Here is a 19,358-nt window from a genome sequence, read left to right as displayed (position 1 = left end):
TTTACCTGTGAATTTGACACAGTGAGAGAGAGGACACCAGGTAACACAGACACAGCAGAATACTCTGGAGACTGGTTAAGAAATACTTTATGCATATAAGATGGTTCACAGCCTGATGGAAGTGAAAACGATTAGCACAAGTGTTTACCATGAACAATTCACAGGCCATTAAAAGTGCTAACAGCTATCATTAGCTCGAGTCACAGTAAGATGTTTAGTTAAGCTAGGCCAGTCCCAGTAAATAGTGTTTTGTGTATCTGAAGTTGGGAATTTTATCAGTGTGTAGAGACCTGTTCAGGTAGGCTGAAAAGTTCGGCTCTGCCAGCAGAAATAAACCAATAACGGGGCTAGTTAAACTACTTAACCTAACCAGTACATGTGGTTACAGGGATAATACAAAATTTCCAACCAGTAAACAGGTTTTTTGAATGTGTTTAATGTGTTTTTGTACTTTAGTAGAGAAACTGTATTGCGTGTGGGTGCATACGTTAATGTTTTCTGTCATTTTGTATTTAAAGCTCTATATTTTCCTCTTCTCCTGTGTTTTATTTGAAATGTTGATCCATAAGAAGATATATTTGTGGTTTTAAAAACCAAAAACAATCACTAGGTAAACACTCAAAGAAGCCCAATCCTGCAAGGTTGGATGGATGGTCCAGGTGGGTGGGGCTTGGGGCGTGGCTGAGAGCGGTGACTGTTTTGTTGCGACATCACAAAGTTCCAGAAGTCCTGACGGCTGGTTTTAAGGCTCAGTTTCTGAATACAGGCTGTGTGCATTTCTCTGTGGACTGAGGCTTTGATACTTTCACAGTATTAATATAGAAGCTAGAGCTGATCTAAAATCAAACAACACATGCACATCTACCTTTATACTATATGGACCTTTAAGTGCAGTAATAGATGATGAGATGTTTAAACCAGTTCATGGTCAAGAGCGATACGGAGCTGATGCATGTTGAGTCAACACCAGACTATTGCCATTTATATTTTTAGTTTTGTACAGGTAACCTCTGTTATTAAATATATCTATGTTCACGATAACACAATGAAGTCCTAGACTTATTTCCATTTAGTACACGTGTGTATTTATATATGTATATGTATCACCAACAGTAAAATCACATACAATCCAATGAGAACATTAAGAAATTATTGATTGTTGACTGTTGGGCTGTAAACTCTGTCTAACTGCTCCTCAGTGCACTGGAGTTATGTGTCTGTACTGATGGAGGACTGACTCTGCTCTGCTCTCACTGCAGCCAGTGTCAAAGGTGCAGGCCCTGATATATGCACTGGCAATGAACCTTTATGAATTATGTTTCTGGCAAAAGTTCCTCTAGAGGCACAGCATGTAATGCAGATGTAAACAACAGGGTAGGCACACCAACAAAAAATGAAAACATAGGGTTGAGAAGTGCAACAATTCTGAAAATGACTGAGATATACAATAAAGGGACTTACACAAAAGACAACTCTTTAAACTGCCAATGTTTACTAATGTTGTTAAAAGGCTGTTAGTTAGCTAATAGCCAATAGTAAGCTAATAGTTTCAGTTATGGTCAGATGAGAAACACAGATCAACAATATTTCATCAGTGTGTAAATTGGTATGTAAAGTTGCGAAACAGCGCCCACTGTGGTCAAAAAGGAGCAGTGACGGTGAATTTCCCCTCATTTCCCCTCATTTCCCCTCATTTCCCCTCATTTCCCCTCATTTCCCCTCATTTCCCCTCATTTCCCTAGCTCCACATGTGGACAGCCCGCTGAGAGCACCGCGACATTTCCTTGAGGCCCGAGGGTTGTTTTGGTGCCGTAAACATACAACTTGACTCAGAGTCCACGCAACAGAAGCAACTCTCATTCTCGACGCGGGCAACGTCTCCATGACGTCGTCGTCATAGTGAGAAGAAAAAGAAAGATGGAGCAGAGAGAGGGAGAATAACAAAGACAGCTGCCACAGACGCAGCTAAATGCTACAAAGTAAGCGGCGACATGTTCGCCAACGAGGGACTGGGTCAATCAAAATACACACACACACACACACACGCACACACACACACAGCTTGTGCTGAGCTTCAGTGAATATGTGTGTGAAGTTTTATGGTACTTCTGATGCTTGAACATTTGAGCTAACTGTATCTCATTCTCTTTCTAAAAAGCGTAGGCTAACAGTTTTGTGTGTCTCGTCTTGTACATGTGTATGTGATATGATTGGTGTATTCCTAGGGGTTGAGGGTTCACACAGATCCATAGTGGACCACATAGAACCAGCATTCAGACAGGCTACTTGCCGGTCAGTCCCCAATGTTTTTGTATTTCATAATCCGGATCATTTTTCCCTCCAGATGAACAAAGTGGCCGAATTTCTAACTAGTCTGATACCAGTTACATCAACAAACAGGATTAGCCTACAGAATTAGCAGTCTGGTGGTTTGTGTTAACAGGGTGGCCTGGGATGGAGTCAAATCCCCGGCCTGAATTGGTTTCAGTACGACCCTGGCAGGATCCTCCTCTGAGGGGACGTGTTCTGCTGCTGTGATAAACCCACTGACATGTTCACCTGTGATAAGCTAAATACAGCTGAACAGCAGGGAAACTGACTACTTTTCAGATCTGACCATTTATATATTTTCATCCTTCTTCTTTTTACTTATTCTTCCTGTGTAATTCCCTGCTGCTCAGCTGTGGCTTGTGCTCTTCACATCCTCCTTCACATGAAGGAGGAGCGTTTCTGTTCCTGCTTGACACTTATTTATTGTACAAAACACTTCAATAAAAAGGGTCTAAAAAAAGAAAGTGTTTTTGTCCCGTTGTGTTTACATGTCACACGTTCCTGCTCGTGTGCATGTGGGTGTGCCAGCATATGACTGCAGCTCTGGGGTTTTTTTTGTCTCACAATAAAAGTGCTCTCATCCCCTGTGATGTGTGTATTTCAGAGATTTGTTATTCTCTGTATGTGTGTATGTGTGTGTGTGTGTGTGTGTGTGTGTGTGTATACGTGTGTGTAGGTGTGTGTGGGGGCGGCTGGTTGAGAGAAAATGGGTCATGGGTGGAACAATAACAATTTGGAGAAAGAAAACAATGAATGTGACTGTGACAGTTGTGGAAAATACATGGCTTTGCTTTTAACAAACTCCGCTGAAAAAAAAATTGACCAAGAAAAAGCAAAAATATATATAAAATAAAAATACAAACACTGACACAGAGGTGGGGTGGATGGTGACTCACTGCAGAGCTGCTTTACGCCACCTGAACACAGGTTCAGTTTGCAGTTAAATATTGAGCTGTTTAAATTGCGAATGGGCTCATGTATACTGATAAAAACATTTTGTGCTTCGTGACCTTGAGTAAATATGTAATTGTAACCTCGCACTTACAGCAACATACCTGCATCTAACCTTCCTGTTCTGTAACAGCTGGAAAAAAAAATGAAAACAGTATTTAACATTGTTTCTTCACCTCTTATTCATTTTAATTTCATGAAAAATGTCTTATAGACATGATTTTGAGCAGGTGACTTGTTTCAGTAATAATACTTTGTTCATACAGAGCCGCAGTGATGATGTATTTTATAGGCCAACCCTGAAGTTAGCATCACCCTGGTTCGCTCCAGTAAAAGCCAATGAGATTAGTTTAGGATAGTGACACGTTTTGTAAAAAAAAAAAAGATAATGTTAGGTTGACAGTTTGTAAGAGTGCGAGCAGAAACACAACGAGGCTGTGACGGTGGACTGGTGATTAGATCTGTTTTCATGTTCATCGTGATGATGTTTAACGTCCCCGACAACCTCTGTAGTCTCATTTAGACACTTGTTCGCAACTGAGAAGTAAAAGCTTCATGAAATCAGGAGTGGGATATTAACTGATGTATTTTATATCGTAGAATAAAACGTGAAAATGTCTCGAGCTTGTGTTTAAACCACAGACCTTATTTCAGTCATCTCACCGAAAACCCAGAGACTTCAGGACGAGGAAACAGGAGGAGCTGATATGCAACTCATTTCTGGGTTTTAGGACTCATTCCTGCAGAACTCTACGTACTTAGCAAGTTGCAAACACTGATACTCAGTAAAATGTCCAAGGACGACGTGTTTGTCCGATCTGATCTTGCAGAACAATCTCCACTTGAGCGAGCAAAGAAGTTCACAGTGACTTCAGACTGAACCTGTTTCTTCCTCTAACAAAAATCAACATCTTCCTTTAACCTTAACCAGAGAGCTGTTGTTGGCTAAACCAAACCACAGATGACACTGTGGATATGAAGCCGTGATCCTGGTGCGACAGTCGTATGTTTTATCCGTCCAGCATCCGCCTTCTGGCAACTCTGCTGTCATTACTACATGTAGTGTACATACATAATCCAGCCAGGGATTACACATCCTATAAAACATAGGCTACTTGTTCCAGTCTATGCCGACCACACACTATGTGACTTTCAAAAGAGTTCAGTCTGACACCAGACCATGTGTCATAAGTCACAAAGGTTTTACACTCATACTATAAGATTCTGTAAAGACTGGGGATCTTGCAGGGTCATTATTTACAAGACTAGATCCCTTTAAGATTATTTCACATCATGCTTCTTCTTCTTCTTCTTATTATTATTATTATTATTATTATTATTATTTAAAGTTAGTAACTCAACGCTTTAATTGTCATGATTTGCACCTAAAATGACTTTTTGGACTTTGTATTTATGATTTCCTGTTTTATTTTGAAATAATTTTCCTTGCCTCCTTTATGTGTTTTAATACCGGCCTCATACCAAACCGCTGACAGTGACCCCGGAGTCTCCTCCATGCAGCTCCAGCAAAACTCTCATGATTTTATTCCGACATTGGAAATTAGTCTGACATTTATATTTTTCTGAAATTGAGTGAAATTATTCTGTCTTTCGCTACTTACACATTTTTTCTATTTTATTGTTGTTTTCATCTTTCGCCTTTTGTAGAGCTCTTTGTAATCTGGATTTTGAAAAGCTCTACGATAAAGGTACCTGCATCATCATCAGTATTAAATACAAAAACACTGTGTGTATATCGTCCACAGATAACATTCATGCAAAGCTTGAATCACACTCATCGATGAAGTGATCGTTGTAGCACTCCTGTGTGTCACAGTTTGCTTCTCATTCACTTACACATGAAACACATTCACACTGATGATGACTAAACCATTGGGAGCAGCTGCGGTTCAATGTCTTGCTCAAGGACAGTTGAACATGTGGACAGGTGGAGCCAACCTTTGATTAATAGACAACCTGTTCTACCCCCTGAGCTGCCGCGTCAAAGCCTAAACCACTTCATCTCTTCTCTGTTAAACAGGGCCTTACCTTTACCAGCTGGTCAGCAGCGTGTTCAGGGTATTCATGGTTAACGTTGCGACAGATACAGAGCTTCAGACAGCGGTCAGACCACTTCACTTTGTACATGCTTTACTGCATTGTAGATATAATTTTAAAAGTAAAAAATAGCTTTTTTTCAAAAACTGAATAATGGCACTGATAATGAAGTGAAAACATGTTTTAGATTGTTTTTAGAAATCTCTGCCAGGAGGACGACCATCTCAGCACCACACCATCACTCAGGACTTTACGGTGGATACGTCCTTGGACGACCAACTCTTGGAAGAATCCTGGTGTTTCCCAAAAGAGACGTTTGGACACCATTATATCCTTCCTGATACTGACTCCGATACCTGAACAGGTAGAGATTAGATACTGTTGAGTTAAACACAAAATTGAACAGCTTTTTTATCAGCTGTATACTAACGAAGCTGTATGATTGCTGTCATTGTTGTATGACATGGCTCAGGTTAAAGCCTCTGTAAAACATGAATGTCATAGAATCTTTCTTTTCTGATTTGACCATCTTCACCGCTCTATAACAGTACTTGTCAGTAGCTGCACACCACAACTTCCTGTTTGGACTACTGTCTTAGAGCAGCAAATAAGAATTGACTTCTGGGAAAATTGCTATTTCATTCAAGTGTGAAACTACTATTCTACTAAGTTTTTTCATAAATGATGGGGTATCAGATCAGTCCAGTCAGGTACTTGGCAAATACCTGATCCAGTATTTCAGGCAGCATTGGAGCCATTTTCAACTAGTATTGATATCGGTTCAGAATATCAGAAGTTCCAAACTACCACTGTTCTCCTGAGAACACTCATGGCTCACCCCAAAACGTCATGGTGGCGGCCTACAGAGAGTTCCTTGGATTCATGGTTTGGTTTTGTCCAGATAAGCAGTGTGAATTGTGGGTTCTGATATTTACAAAGAGTCTTTCTAATCTATGTCTGATCAATTTGCCACAGGCGGACTCCAATTAAGTTCTAGACACAGGTCAAAGATAATTAAAGCAAACAGGAAGCAGCTGAACACAATCTGCAGCAACCTGCACAATCTGCAACTGCAGAGGGTCTGAAGATTTTTGTAAATAACAGATTTGATTTGCAAATGTTTCTAAAAACCAGTTTTCACTTTGTCATTATGGGTTTAAAATTGCATCGACAACATAATGTGCAGAAAGTGAAGGGGTCTGAACACTTCCATTGTAACCGGTTGCTGCACTCGGTCTTAGCGGGCTGCAGCTGCCTTGTAACACCAGCGTTGTCTTTGACATTTAATTATATGTCTGTTGTCTGAAAACTGCACCTGTATGAAATATCAGCTGTGTTCACATCAGTGCCAGAGACTTCACGGTGACAAAAGCTCGCTCCACACTGAAGAAGGTCTACGATGACAAATCCTGCCCATATGATTGTTTTTTTTATTTATATCAAACATGAAGCATTGATGAATGATTAGCATAAAAGGTCTAATTAGTAATTAATGACCTTAATCAGTTACTCTTCCTGTGATCACTAGGAACTGATACAAGTGCTCTTGGCCTGGTAAGAATTAAACTTTGTGAGATCTCATCAGATCAAACGTCCACACTGAGCCACAGTGTCATGGTAGAGAGCCTTTGAACATGAGTTTTTAGTTTGTTGATTTCTCAGCATTAAGAGCAGATGCTGATTCATTGAGCTGCAGCTGCACGTTATTCACTGTCAACACAGATCAGCCCAGAAAATAAAAGAATTGATTTTAAAGCTCTGCTGAGTCAGGGTCTTCTAACTTTGAACCTCTACCTGTGTGATATTCAAGAGTCTAATGTAAAAATGTATTACATCTTATTACATTAAATACTGTATTTTTCTGTCTTCTGCTATTAATTTTTTTACCTGTCATTATTACCAAACTTTTGATTTCCAAAACATACCGGAACCTTAATCGGTGCATCATTGGACTGTTAAACACAGATTTATTGATGAAGCAGTCGTAGCGTTCGCGGTCTGTGTATCCACTGTGGTGATCATACTGAGATAATAAAGGCGCTGATGTGAAATTATGCCTCAGTCCTCTTTTTAAAAGCTAGTTATTCAAAGCTCTGTGTACAGACATGTGACGTCAACACCATCTATCTTTGCGGTGGTACTGAGACCTTTTACTTCCCACACTGTGTGAGTTGTTTGACGGTATCCTGCTTCCTGAGCTAACATGTTCAGGTTCCCCACAAGCTGGAAACGGGCTCAGAGTATTTAGCATTCTGTAACATCAGAAACAATCTCAGTTCAGTTCAATTTAAGTTCTGTTCAATTTTATTTCAGTCCTTGTTAATATCTATACAAAGTAAATAAACGTAGAAATAAAACACACCGATACTGGCCGAAAAGGTGTTGTCTGAAGCTATAGCAATCTCCACCCACACTAACACACATGAAAACTCACATAGACATGACCATTCATGCACACAGCCGAGTTGCTTAGTTGCACAAAATACTACAAGCGAAGAACAGCAAAGACAGTTGTAGCGTTGAAATACAGAATGTAACTGAACAACAGCTGCTAGCAAAGACTACAAAGTCAGCAACACTTATAGTTGATTATCCATGTTGTAGTCATCACTAATATGACCAAATCAGGAGGTGAGGTGGGCGTTTGCATCAACGCTTCCATAGGTCTGTGGTTCTGTCCATCCAGATACAACAGAACCACAGAGTTTTCAAAATAAAACGTGGCCAGCGGCATTACTGAAATTCTCTGTTTAAGGGGCTCAAAAACTCTGGAGTAAAGGTAGCAAAAAAGTTTTAAAGCTAAAACGTAGTTGTGTGGCTGTAGTCTTTGGTTAATGGAGCAGACGCAGACATTGAGAGAAGTATCCAAAACCAATCCAAACTTGGATATTTGGAAGCCTCGGCCACATTCATGAACTGACTTTTAGTGAGCTTCAGTTGGCAGGAGACTAGACGAGCTGTAAGCTGTCACAGACATCCTAGCTGTGTGGTGACATGCTGAAGCGTCAGTGAGTGTAGAGAACTTCTATAACTATTTGAACAGTGTAAACTTAAATAAGCGTTAAAATGCGTGGACGGGACAGATTTAGGCCACGTTTGTTTTGTCCCCAGTTGAACACTGGTTCTCCTGTAGGTCCATAAGGGAACTGAGGTTCCAGACTTCTTGTTTTTTGCTTAAATGCAAATAAAGTGAGTTAGCTCAGGTTCTCCTTGTATCAACAGTTAATCTACTTCAAGGAGTGGTGGGCTGAAAAAGCCTTCCCCAAAGTGCTGGCTATGAGAGGTGACTCGCTGCAGTCGTCCCGTTAGAGACGAAAGGGCAAGTTCTTTGCTGTTTGGGATGAACCCATGATTCTCGTCACCGCGTGTGTTCAGCTCATAGTAAATGATCTGGATCTGTCCCAAAATGCAATGGGTTCTTCTCTGGCTGACGTCCCATCCCCCTGCCATGTTTGGTGAGAATCGGTTCAGATCAGTGAAAGCATGATGTCCTTGGCGGAGGTGATGAACGGCAATGGTCTGCTATCCAAACAGCGGGGGGGGGGTACTAGTATTTATGACAGGCGATATATGTATTGATGTATTGAAGCCGTTTTAACACAACTGGTTTTCTGCTTTTTTGTTTTCCCCACCGGCTTCTTTGAATTCTTAATATCAGCCTGTTCAGAGACTGGAGAATCCTGCACATTCACTTCACATTCATTTCAATCACTGTGTGGTCTGGTCTAAATAAAATAAATACTATTGTGCAGATAAACACACTGGCTGTTATTTTTTCTGTAAAGAACGCAGCTGTGTAACTTCATGGCTTTATACTGACTACACATCAGACGGCTGCCCACTGATTCCTAAACTCTAACCGTGTCACCTCCTTCATGACTCTGAAAACAGCGTGAAGGCAGAGCTCTGTCTCAATCGTCTTATTGCCTCCAAAAAGTGCAACAGCAACTGCACCTCATTGATTCCTTTATTATTGCTCTTCTCATGATGACATTTCTCATTTTGTCAGTTCAGCTTTTTTCCTCCGCCTGATTTCAATTGCTGATTATTCCGCATCAGTCGCCGCTGATTTGATGAGAGAGCCAATGGAGTTATTGCTTCCCTCATCCACAGTTATTGCTCTCTGCCCCCCATCCCCCACCCCGCCTGGCTCCGGCTGCACGCAGAGGCAAATAATATCAACAGAGGAGGCGGCCGACATTTTGACACATCAGCACACGGGTGTAACTGACAGGGGATCATACAACCACCGATGGATCCATGCATGGACCACACACACAACACACACTACAAAATGTACAACAGAAACAGTCATTATATTTCTATAATGAGTACACTCAAGCATGCAATGTGCCTATTAGGAAAACATTTGTAAGAATTTCTAAGAATGAGTGTTTCAGCTTCTTTGTGTGGGGCCTGTTTGTACCTGAAAACTCAGTATGGTTAAGTTGACTGTTTTTCTTTCTTTTTTACCACAGGACTTTCAGTCATTTCAACCCTGCAAAACTGCAGGTGCATGATTATCTAAAAAAAAAAAGTCATTGTCACAAAGCTGAAAGCTTTTTTTCTGAGTTCATTAAAAGTTGACAGTTTGGCGATATGGTTTTGACAGGACAGCAATGAGATACTAAACTAATAAAAAATATATTTAATGCAGTTACAAAACACACTGTGAGCTTAAAGTAAAGAATTCTAGCAAATGAACTGCATGAAACAGCTGAAGCCTGTATTTGTGCATTTGCACAGGTCACACTTCACAAAGTTCAGTTCACACACATTTCAATGAACTATCCTCAATCCATACACGTCCTTCACCGGTCACAGCAGACAGGAGAGGATAAAAAATAATAAAAACGACAACAAAAGAACCAGCATTATGTTCCACAGAAAGAAAATTCTGTTGATTCATATTATATCATTTATAAAAACTGACCTATTTTTGTTACAATTCCTGTCCCAACTGTTCTCCATTACTTTTTTTCTTGTCCCGTCCCAGTCACGTGATGAATAGTGAAATTGACAGGATTCCCACAGGAATCCCGTGACCCACAGCATTCCCAAAAAATTTACCAGAATCACTCCATATCACTTAAAGGGATATTTCAGGTTTTCTGACCTGGGATTGTGTGAGGTATATGGTCAGTACATTACCTAAAGTAGTTTATGAAGAGCGCTGTCCCTGAAAGCCGACCAGGTCACCGCCAGAGTGGCAGAGCGATCTGTTACCATGGGCGGGGCCGTGAGAAACATCGTGTTTTAAACACTTTAGACCCACTGAAACAATCCAATATCCGTTTAAATGTACGCCTCATGTATAATATTTCCAGCGGTTTATCTTCCCGTCAAAAACTTTCCTTTGGCACTACATTTTTCAACTGCTGAACTACCGTATTCCTACGCACAAGCTGACCTACAGAGTGCACTGTATTACACCGCTTTCTGATTCACTCAGCTGACCTGCGGCTACACTTAAACGGATATTGGATTGTTTCTGTGGGCGTCTTTGAAAGTGTCTAAAATTGTAATTTTTTCAGGTGGCCCTGTGCACAGTAACACATTGCTCTGCCACTCTGCCGGTGCTCCGGTCGGCTTTCCTAACTGGGACCGCGCTCATCATTATCTACTGCAGGTAATGTATGGACTATATATGCTACCTCACACAACCCCACGTCAAAGAACCCAAACTGTCCCTTTAAGATTGCCAAAGGCCTCCCCGATAAACGGGATGCCTTCAGTGTCTGTCTCTTGGTTATGAACTCTGCTTGGCTTGTGACTGGACGGACTGACCTTCAGCTGACCAAGTATAAAGATGCAACACATTTCCACAAAGGTTAAAAAAAAAAGGGGAAAAATACCCTCCTCCTGTTAAGAGTGGAAAGTAAAGGGTGACAGTGTCATGGAATATGTATAATCTATTAGCTCAGGTTTATGTCCATCCATCTCTTTTCTACATCTGCTCATTCACATTCACATTCATCAAACCACACATCCTATTACATGCATGTGCATTCATTCACTGAATGCATTATTATCTTAAAAATAGGTTATGGATGAATTACAGCACCCAAATAATTTTTACTCTGAAGACACAGGACTGTTTTGTGAAGTGAAGATTTTATGTGATGAACCAACCTCACAGTGTAAATTTCCACTCAGAATGAAGCTGAAATAAAGTGTACTAATAAAAAAATAAATTTCAATAAACACAGAGGTGAACTGTCTGAATATGAGTGCATTTCAAAGCTTAGACTGAATATGACTTGCAATTAAATGAAGATCGTATCGGTGCAAAAATGGTAGCAAGTCCACAAAGGTGGTTGACCATTCATTATTCACTATTGGAGCAGATACAGGTTATTTATCACAGTGACATCACTGAGGGCAACTTTGCTTTTCATGGTCTGTAGGATTGTGTTGTTACCTTTCACAAATATAGATTCAACTGTTCTAGACAGAAGAATAAGTCCGGAAATTAAGTGGTGTGGCCCTTAAAGGGTCAGCAGAAATATATCCATTACCATTACCAGTGCTTACATGACATTAGCAAATACACACACACAGACGCAAATACACACACACTCAAATATGTATATGATTGAATTAATCTACAGTACTGTCACTTGCCAATTTATTAGGTAGACCTAGATAATATGAATGCAGTATAATACAACAGCCCTGTGGCCCTTAATGAGGATTATAATGTCCAGTTTCTATTGCATCTGTTTAAGAGGAAGTTGATTTATTTAAATGGTCATTTTGGAGGCTGTAATTTGCGTTGCTGTTCAACAGTTCGGGGGTTTTTCTGGGAGGTGTTCCTATTATTTTATCAACCTTTGTGTCTTGTGTTTCTATTTGTTGTAAATCATCTGTATTGGCAAATTACTTTTTTTATATATGGCTTTGATTATAACAAGATGGTTTGAAGGTAAAAAATCTATATATCCATAATAATGGCAATATCAGTTGAAAATAATAAACTTCATTAAAATATTGTTTCATTTCAGTTTTTCCTCGATAAACAGAATTTAAAAACCCAGGTCTTTATCGTAGTGGATTTTTTATAGAAATCATGACTTAAAATAAATTACGCTCCCTTTGATAAATGTGACCTAGCAGAGCTTAATCATTAAACATTAATCATATATATTCTCAATATTGTTTAGATTAGAGACAGAGACAGTATATGTTAAGGATTTTTCATTTGCAAATTATATGTATGTATTATATGTATGTTATGTATGTTTGTATGTTTTCTCTATTTAAATATACATAAAACCTGAGCTTTCTGCCAACACTGTGATTCGATTTCAAAAGGGCAGTCTAAATATTAACATCAAATGAAAAAAAAACACCCTCCAGTTACTGCATTTGATTCACTTTAATGGTCTTCATGTGCTTAAATTCTTCAGACTTTATGAGTTCCTGTGGATGCTCAGTCATTTGCTGTAGGGCCTGAAAAGCGCCCCATTGGCCGCCAGCCGCCAGGCCTCTCTCATCAGCCCAGATGATAAACGACGCGGCTCCACGCCTCATTTCACATTAGGCTCAGTAGATCGTCAACGGGACAGATTAACGGGACGGGGGAAGCCGGCACCCAGGGTGTAAACACTGTATTAATCACAACAGGCCTTTCTGTTGGACCGCGTCACCCTGGTCTCCTTCCTGTCCCTTCACCTTTATATACACACAGCTAGAATACTAACACAGACATACATGCAGTGTAATGGTCTATCACCCCCCTCCTGTTATTTCACGCTGCGTGCACCTGCCAATTGAAGGCCTGTGCTTTGGGGAAAGGGCTGAGGATGTGTTTGTGTTTGTGTGTCTGTGTGTGTGTGTGTGTGTGTGTGTGTGTGAGTGAACAGGGAAAATAGGGCAGCATGAGGACCTGAGGGCATGAGGGGGTGGCCTAGGGGAAACACAGCACAGACAGCAGGGTGTCTGAGGAGGAACGAAGTTAAAATGTCTTTGTGCATGTGTTTGTGCATGGCCTGTCCTTTAATGTGTGTTTATGTGAACCTTTGTGTATTCACAGATGAATAAACAAATCATCTTTGTCTGTACTGTCATGCTGCAGCTGCACTTATAGGACTCAAGATGTAGGTGTACTGAAGAGGCATGAAATCCATCAGACAGATGAATCTTTCTCTGCACCAGATCCTGGCAGTTTATTTCCTTTTGAAAACAGTGATAAGTAGTTCACTACAGCTAAAGGCGCTACACAGCTAATATTAAAAGCTGAAGAAGTTTGTCCGCTTCTGATACTGACACAGCTTTTCTCAAACACACATCACAGTGATTCAGGGAAGTCTTTACACTTCCAAACTAAGCAGCAACCACCATGGCTGAAAGTGATTGCAGTTCCTCTGTTGGCCACTAGATGTTCAATCCACTGGTCCTGGTGACAAGTTCCTCCAACCTTAACAGCCACACAGGTCATTTGTATCAACCCTCTGATACGACCCATAGGAGTGTCTCCTGAAACCTTTACAATACAATACAAAAGGTCCTTGGCTTAAGCACCATACATTACATCTAAAGGCAGGGTCTTTCCTCATGGTTTTCCACTTTGTTTGAAGAGAAAACCCCTTGATATGATAAAGTGAAGGAGATTTCATTCTCTCTTACTGGTCTTACTGATCACTGATCATTATCATCAGTTAAAATCTTCCCTTATAGGTCCCCAGAGAGAAATCCAATCAGTCAAATGAAATGGGCATCTGTGGCATGGAAATGTGTGGAAAGCTCTAATGCAGACAGCACTCATTTCTAAAAGGGCAGATGTTGCCTATAGTGCTGCTCATTACACCATCTGATGCAGCTGATGCTCTAAGGACAGGATGTGTGATGCTAAATCATGTAAATGGTGATGTGAACGTTGACTGGGCCAAGAAAGAAAAATTAGAGGCAATTTAAGGAACACTTAAGAGGCCATTACTGATCAGAACATTTGGTGTCATAGGACGTTTTATTTTTTTGCATCAGATCATATCAACCTCAATCCCTCTACTCAATAAAGTGCCAATGTTAAATACTTCTATGACAACAATGTGTTGTTTTCAGATTTTACACTTTCTGAATATTATAGATTTATATAAAAGCCCTATCTGTAACTTTTCTCTGCCACTGAATAATGTTTTGCTTCACAAGAGCTTCAGCCATCATTGTGTTTACAAGACTCTCTGTGCAGCTACGTCGTCAAGACAGACTGGAGGCGTAGCCGGACGTAGCTGGTTAGCATGCTAACTTGAGTAAAACAAGAGAAGTGATACATATAGAAGCAAAACAAAAGGGGTTGCTTTCCACCTCTGCAGACAGCTGTTGGTGAGTAAGGAATGACGCTGTTTGATGCTGAACTCAACATTGCTGCTACACCGGTAAGTTAACAGCTGTTGATGCTAACGTTAGCTATGTAGCAAAAGCAAAACGTACGAATAGCTCCTCTAAAGCTTTACTACGCAGGATTTGTTGGATGCACTTTGTACACACACCATTCAAAGTCGGACCGCCCTCACTTGCTCAAGGGGCGAGAGAAAGAGAGAGAGCAGTGGTGGCGAGTGAGCTAGAGAGTGAATGAAGAGACGATTTTGTTTGTGATTGTTTCACAGCAGTTACCTTCTAAAGCACAAATCAAAACACCCACACTGCCCGGGTTTGTGTGAATCAAAAAGACAGTCTTTATACATCCATGTCCTGCCCCCACACCCTGTGCGCTATTATTGGCTGGGGGCTACACATCCACTGCCCAAAGGTTACAGCCCAGAAACGTGATAGAAAAGACAGATAGCTGTTAATGCTAATGTTAGCTATATAGCAATAGCAAATCCTACAAATTAGTTCTTTAAACTATCAATCTACCTCTGCTTACAACGTTCGACAGAGCCAGGCTCGCTGGTTAGTTCCAGGCACATGCTAGACCTTTCCATGGGTTGGAGGTACAGAAATAGGCATATTTCCAAAAAATGTTGGAAGCAAACCTGCTCACACCTAATTGTGAGAGCAGGAGAGAAATTTCTGTCATCATTATTAATCTGTTTTTTCTCTTTCTCTTTGACACAGACACACATATCCTACGCACACAGTACATAAACAACAATTTGTTACCCCTCCCACACTGGAGTTACAGTGTTGCATAAGGTGCTCGGATGAAGTGTGTAGGTGTGTTTAAGTTGAGCTGAAGCTGAAAAAAACAATTCAGACATATTAGTTTGTCTTTCTCTCCAGTGAATTGACTCAACGATCCAACTTCACGTGGCTGGTTGTAGCGCAGGAGTTTACAGTTTTCACCAACTCTGATGCAGAATCATGGCGGCAGGCTGTTAGTCAGTGTAAGTGTGTGTGTGTGTGTATGTGTGTGTGTGTGTGTGTGTGTCAAGGGGGAACTGATGATTGTTCAGCTGTGAAATTCATGCAGTCCCCTTCAAACCCACAAGGAGAGGGTGTAATTTATTCTCTGAAGCACTACTATTGCTGAGAACACACTCACATGCATATATGAACACACATACAGTAAACACCACACACACACACACACACACACACACACACACAGATCTGACTCGCTGTAACTCCACTGTGCTAGATAGAAGAGAGCATTTCTTTAACCACAGTCTACATTAATTAGTGGCACGGGGTTCCCCGCCACTTGTCTCCAGGGACCTTGGGGCTCTATCCCAGGAACGCCTAGCCCCCTTCTTCCTGCTGCCACCCACAATGCATCCGTCCCAAGCTTCACCAGCGCCCTTCAAGAAGCCACTGCACTGAAACCAAGATGATCGCTGTAGCAACCCCACGTTGTTGAGAAAAAGAAAATTCTCACACACGCAGACACACACACTGGTGGGTGGGGGCTAGAAGATCAAATATGGATTTATTTAATGGAGGGTGTCCTTCCTCCTGCTAACTGGAGTAAACTGGTTTGAGAAGAGAAAAAGAGGTTGGGGTCAAGGGAGGTGGACAGGAAGATGCTAATATGAAGACATTTATACTGTGAGAGGACACTGCATGCAAATAATAAGCGATCTTAATTAAATTAGAGGTGATTGTAATCAGATTTTATGTGAGTGTAATAAAATAGCAGGTTAGTTTAATCAAATCATAGCTCCAGTCCATTGGGGGTGTTTATTGATATGAAATGAGGGTGACATCAATGCATCAACTGGCATGACCGAGCTTTCACCTGATGTGAGACACAGGACTCATCACCTTTTTCCACTTAACATCAGATTCATATCTGAAAGAGTCATTTTAGATGGATTACATTTAAAGGTTACATATGTATACAAGGCTTTTAACAGAGCAACAAACAACTGTTTTCTATGTAAAAATATAGTATATATAAAATACATAAATATACATATAAAATATAGTGGATTAAATAAAGAGAAAAACAAAACCCACACGCAAGATAGCACAGTGCAGAGTTCAGGTGAAAGTGACCTTCCAGAATTTCCTCCACTGAAGCAGAAACTACGTTTTCATCTAAAAAGGCCTCAGACAGAGAAAGACCAGATCACAGTTGGACTGGACATGAGGACTACCGGCTGAAATCCTGGTTAACCCTTGGACCGTCAAAACTTCCATAAAGATTTTAAGGCTCCGTAAGTGTCATTGGTGCAGCCAGTCCCAGTGGATCAGTCAAAGACTGAATTTCTTTCCCAGTCCAACCGTGGAACCAATACTGGTCTGACTTTTGCGAGATTTAGAGCCCTACGAGCATCTAAAGGGTCCAGATTGGTTGGAAACTGGCTTTTTCTCTCCTCGATGCATAAGTAACATTGTTCCCTGAGGAACCTCTCCTGTCAGTGAGGTGTGCACCCGCTTTTCTGCTGGTTTGAAAGACTGTTGTGACTGCAGACTGCTCATTTAGCTCAGTGTATTAACACTGGGCAGTGCAGTGGAAGCAGAGGGGCTGAACTGACTGGTTATTGTCATTGTCTAGCAACATAGTGTTTTGTGCGGCAACTACACTGTGTACGAAAACAGGATTTTTTTTTTGCTTTTTTAAATGTGTTTGTCGGCTGCTGATGAGTTTATTCTGTTCACTAATTTAAAAAGCAACAGTACATTTACTTATGTACACTTGTCCAGTGCTTTTTTCACACCTAGTATTTAAAGCATTCCTGCAACTGCTGAAAAGGATGAAAATGGTGAGAGTGAACCAAAACAGTAAAGTTGTGGGCTGTAAAGCCGACATAACTGCTGGCTCAAACTGTGCCAAGAGGAAATATATCATTCTCTAGTGACTAGTGACACTTTACACATTACACACAGTAATTTCATCCTTTATTACCATGACAATATTGAGTGGTGGAGTGTTCATACTGAGTGTCTCTCAGTACTCTTGTTTGTTCCCTAACAATATTTTGTACAGTGCCCTATAGTATTGTGTACAATATATATGAACTGGTGTGTCAGTGTGGATCTGTCATCTGAGGGAATTTTGAAAAGAACTGAAATAGTCTTTCTGCACACCCAGCATGAACTAAATAATGAAATTCACAGGCAATTTTCTACCAACAGCAATAATTTACAGTTATGTATCTGTGCCCAGGGGCTCATAATAATGATAATAATAATAAACTTTATTTCTGTGGTGCCTTTTCAAAACCAGAGTTAAAAGGCCCTTCACTAAATACAGCTCTATACAATATAACTGAGACAAAGAAAGAAATCAAAATTATATCATATAAACAGAGATTTCAAGAGGTGATAGAGATAAAAAGATAAAGAGAAAATTTTTTTTTTCCTAAATTTTAATAGACATGATAAAATATTATACCAATACAGTCTGGACAGGTGCGTCTTTAAAGGCTTTTTAAACTGACTCAGCTGTTCTGATTGTCTCTGATATGAGGGGTCCAGGTGCAGAATAGCTGGTTAAGAGTTCTGAGATGTACAGCAGAGTCAGAGCATGTAGTGATTTCAAAGTAATTGATAGAATCTTAAATCGAATTCTATAATGAATGGGGGGAGCCAGTGTAATTCAGCTAGGACTGGAGTAATGGGTTCCCTGTGTCGAGTGTTTGTGAGAAGACTTGCTGCTGTGTTTTGAAGCAACTGCAAACTACAACTTCTCCATCATTAAGACATGTAAATATTGAGGTGCAGTTTCCTAAACTCAAGGTGTTCAGGGAAGTTGTTCAACAGTGTTTTTGGGTAGAATTGATAGGACATTGGCCTTATTTCTAAATTGTAAATAGCAGGATTGAACAAAACGCTCAATGTGATGGTAAGTTGATGTTGATGTACTGATCAAAAACTTCATGATTGATGTTAGTGGTCCAAGGTGGTGGTGGTGGTGGTGGTGGGGGGGTGTCACACTGTTAGAAATATGATCAGGACTAATAACCAGGACCTCAGTCTTATCTGTATTCAGTTACAGGAAGTTAGATGCCACCAGGTCTCCACTGGTAGCAAGGTGGCATTGTTATGATTTTATGGGCTAAATGAGACATAGAAGAGGTAGTCATCGCGTAAGAACGGTAGGACGCAGGGCTGAAATGGTCAAAGGGCAACAAGAATTGAGCCCTGTCCCTGTGGGACGCCTCATGACATGAGAGCAGTTGAAGGGCTAAAGTTGTTAACAGTGACTTTGAATACTCTGTTTGATAAATAACATAAAAAACACTTGAGAGCAGCTCCGCCTATAGGCAATCCAAGTCTCTGAGTTTTACTGTCTAACAATAATAATAATAATCACAATCCTCCTCTGCAGCTTTAAACCGTATGTGTCTATAGCTGTGTCCCAATTCAGGGACTTCATCCTTCAGAAGCTGCATTTGAAGAACGGTTGCATCATAGAGGAGTGACTGTCCCATTTTGAAGGCTCCTTCTAATGCGGTCGAGAAATATGTCCTTTTCCCAGGAAATGAAGGCTCCAACAGGTGGATCCTTCATGGCCCAACCTATCCCAACAGTCGTTGTGTAAGGAAAACAATATGGCATCAAACAATTCCAACAGATAGCCTGAGGATTACACTGTTATATGTAAGTAAGATAAGATAAAACGTTATTGT

Source organism: Seriola lalandi, unplaced genomic scaffold (assembly GCF_002814215.2).
Source record: "Seriola lalandi dorsalis isolate HSWRI2012SDOR001 ecotype SW California unplaced genomic scaffold, Sedor1 jcf7180002054748, whole genome shotgun sequence".
NCBI classification, from domain to species: domain Eukaryota; kingdom Metazoa; phylum Chordata; class Actinopteri; order Carangiformes; family Carangidae; genus Seriola; species Seriola lalandi.
This window is presented reverse-complemented; position numbering follows the sequence as displayed.